Source organism: Rhipicephalus microplus, chromosome 5 (genome assembly GCF_043290135.1).
Source record: "Rhipicephalus microplus isolate Deutch F79 chromosome 5, USDA_Rmic, whole genome shotgun sequence".
In the NCBI taxonomy this organism is placed as follows: domain Eukaryota; kingdom Metazoa; phylum Arthropoda; class Arachnida; order Ixodida; family Ixodidae; genus Rhipicephalus; species Rhipicephalus microplus.
In genome coordinates this window covers 72,360,882-72,364,781 of record NC_134704.1, presented here as the reverse complement: position 1 = coordinate 72,364,781, position 3,900 = coordinate 72,360,882, and positions in this window count along the sequence as shown.

Sequence of the window (3,900 nt, the reverse complement as noted above, 5' to 3'; positions counted from 1 at the left end):
TCACGTTGACTATTGATTCTTAGAAATGTACCAACTGGCCAAAAACGAGAACAACTACGTACAAGTTGTTTACCAGAAAAGCCGGAACGTGCGACCTAGGCGTTGATGACTGACTGGCTTAATTCGCACTGTTCATTACGTCTTCCCATTGCTTTTTACGTCTCTCCGGAAATCTTACTAAGTTTTTGCCGCTCGTGTGTTCCCTTCTATGTTTTAGTGGACCAGCGGTGGGTAAAGCAGGGCTTTCCCGATATCTGTGGCACATACACGCCAGTTATTTGCGCTCGTAGCACTAAGAAAACGACCTCTAGAAACACCATCACGCGTCATTAGATTAGATATAACATTTTCAAATTTGATGACTGATTGATTGATATGTGGGGTTTGACGTCCTAAAACCACCATATGATTATGAGGGACGCCGTAGTGGAGGGCTCCGGGAATTTCGACCATCTGGGGTTCTTTAACGTGCACCCGAATCTGAGCACACGGGCTTACATGTCTTCGCATGAGCACCTATCAAGCCATTTATCTGGGGAATTTCCGAAAGATAATAACAAAAATGTCCAGCTGTTTTGCAAGAATTGCACAAAACTCCTGTTTGTCGACAGCAGCGTGCGCTTGAAGCACAGCAGCATAAATTATCGAAAAGAAAAACACTCTGAGCTCGTAATCAGAAATTGCGTAATCTGTTTACCGGTACTCTCGGTCGGGAAATTTCCACCTTTCACCAGAATTATGTCGTCAATACCATTTTTTTGTGCATGTCGCGTGTAAATACTGCTTTTACCATGAGTCGTATACTACGACCCTCTTAAGCGTCTCCTATTCTAATCCACGCAAACCACAGGAATGCTTCGATGGGATGGACCACTGCGGAATGAATGCGTTGCACATGAAAGTTCAATATAATTTCTGTTGACTTTAAGAACAAATATTTTGATTAGGGGCCCGAAACGTCTATTAAATTGTTAAAAAAAGGCTGATTTTCCAACCGTATACGTGAAAAAATCAAGCTTATTAAAGCGATTGTGTTAAAAAGCTCGTTTCACAGAAACTCCTGTATACGTTGACGTCGTTGAGAGCATCGTTGGTTGTGAGCGAAAAATCATCACCTTGCGCGGGACGGGAAAAATCGACAAAGCATGAAAATAAAATAAATTTTTAAAAATTCGGCAGATTACTCGTACCATGATAACTGATGTTATGCGAAGCATGTGGAGGGAGCGTGACTGTGGTGCTTTTTTTTTCATTTAGCGAAACGCTACGAAACAACGCTAAACTTATGTTGACACACCGACATATGTTGAACAGTCACTCACAATAGCGTAACTCCGACTCTGCCATGATTGAATTTCATGTGCATATTGTTGGGTAAATTGGGGACGTCAATCTTTCCACTGATTTGTCTGGCTAACACAATTCACGACTTTTTCTAGTTGTGGTAATTTGTTTTTTTTTTATTTATCGTGTACACTTCTGCCAATCTCACTGCCAACTGGACTATCAGCGGTGCTTCAATTATTTCATCCAAGGCGTCCTATTTACACCATATTCCATTATTCTCTCGGTGCTGGTGCTGGCGCGCAATCTTGGGACTTATTTTAACACTTTCCTGGCGATCGTATCGATGTTGTCCTTTTATCCCTTATAACAGTTAAGTTAAAACGTAACTGATGCGGTTAGTAGAGGAAGAGGGAAGGCGTCCAACAGTGCAAGCGCGAAGGGTGCACCCTGATGCAGCCTTATGACGTAATACTTTCGTAACGCTGACGTCACTCAAGCACTTTTGGCCGCTGTCAGGGCCGGTGCGAATAGTACTTCTTGATTGCGATCAACAAACTTGTGTCTGCTACACGGTGTACAGCCTAATCTGAATCGTGTTTCGCGCTGACATCAGCGAAATCACGATCACGGAGTCTCGTCACGACATGCACATCACGATCCCCTTGATTTCGATCGGGCCTGATCGCGATTATATGTGACCATGTAGCAGCACTTTATCCGAAACGAGTCTAATCGAGACAGGTCACGATCACAATCAAAAGTTCTCGTGTGACACCGGTAGAAGAGTTTCACCGTTCTTTTCTTTTGACTCAGTGTTGAGTCCGAGAAAATTAATTGGTTAAATGACAGGGATGCCTAGAACCCCTTTTCCCCTTGATGTTCTGCATCTAGTCACGCTTTCTCTTCTTGGTGTATCCTTTCACTAAATTTGTATTCCACAATACAAAATGCACCGCTTTTAGGGTGAAAACACTCTTCGTAAGCAAGACAATGTGCTAAAATAAAATACAGGTGGCGACTCTGTCTTGAGGTGTGGCCACAAACCCGCCGCGACATTTGATGGATATTGACGGGGTCAGTCTGAATATACACAATCGTTTATCGCTAGAATTGCTTCATGTCGTATTTTACAAGACGAAGGTGTTGTAAAACAACATGGCGTTTCAGGAAATTTCCCTGAAACAATGCGGCCAAACTACGCGAACGGACGTTGAAATTTGTGATGTCAAACCTACATTCACGTTACGACGTAATATTCAAGCAGAATTGCATTGACCTTCCTTTACTCTTCCAGTATTTAACCCGTAAGTGTGAGAATAAGAACAATAGAGTTATGAAAGAGTGATTTATCTGTGTAAACAGGTTTGGTGTTCCCTTTCTGTACCTTTTTTTTTTTCTTTTGCCCTGCCGTGGTGGTCTTCTGGCTAAGGTACTCGGCTGCTGACCCGCAAATCACAGGATCGAATCTCTGCTGCGGCAGCTGCATTTCCGATGGAGGCGGAAATGTTGTAGGCCCGTGTGCTCAGATTTGGGTGCACGTAAAAGAACCCCAGGTGGTCGAAATTTCCGGAGCCCTCCACAACGGCGTCTCTCATACAGAGAGAGAGAGAGAGAGAGAAGGAATGTAGGAAAGGTAGGGAGGTTAACTAGACTATGCGTCCAGTTTGCTACCCCACACATGGGGAGGGGGAGAGGGGAGTAAACGAGAGAGAGAAGGATAGGCACATCTCACATCACACACACAATGCCGAGTTTCACAGGCGGTCCCTCAATGAAGTTGCTGACAAGCATCTCAGGAGGGCTCGTGTGGCTTTCTGTGCTGATGTGCTGCGCGACCAGGTTCCTAAGATCTTTGCTTCATTAAATGGCCGGTCATCGAGTCTATTCAAGGCACACTGGAGAGTCCGGCGATCTTCATCGAATTGGGCACAGTAATCGAGCGGTAATTTTGGGACGTTAAACCTGACATATCAATCAAATCCTTTCCGTACATTTGATGGTGGATAGTATATAAACCCACTCTCCCATTAAGCCTATAAGCAGGCTGTTATTCCTTAAACTGAGCGGTAAGAGGTAGAAGCAAAAATGGCTGGCAACAAAAAAAAAAGGGGGGGGGGGGGGGAGGGCTTTTTTCTTTGTTGCGTCAGAAATAGTGCCTACGGAAAACTCGACTGGAAAAGCTTGTTTCGTGAATAGCTTCACGTTCACTCGCTGACGCTGCGTCGAAACTGCTGCTTCTTTTGTTTATGAACCATAAATACTCGAAGCAAGCAAGAAGAAAGTACAAGACGCAAGCAACTGGGCACGCCCGCCGTGGTCAGAATAAACAGCAAAATCTGAAAAGGTATACGACATCGTCCGCAGCAGTGGTTACCAGTTCTCTCGCGCTTTCTCCGATTTTCTTCACGTTGACGCTTGTGCGTAACTGTACTCTTGCACAACGCTTCCAGCGAAGCTGACACTACGAAACGCGTGCAGCGCCTGACGCTGAGGATTGGTGTGGACGCATCAAGCGTTTGTTAACCTTCTTTATGCGCCTACGTAGAGCCTTGTCACGCTTTTGGGTCACCATGGTTGCTTCACGTTACCGTCGTGGTTTTCCGAAGGTGACAC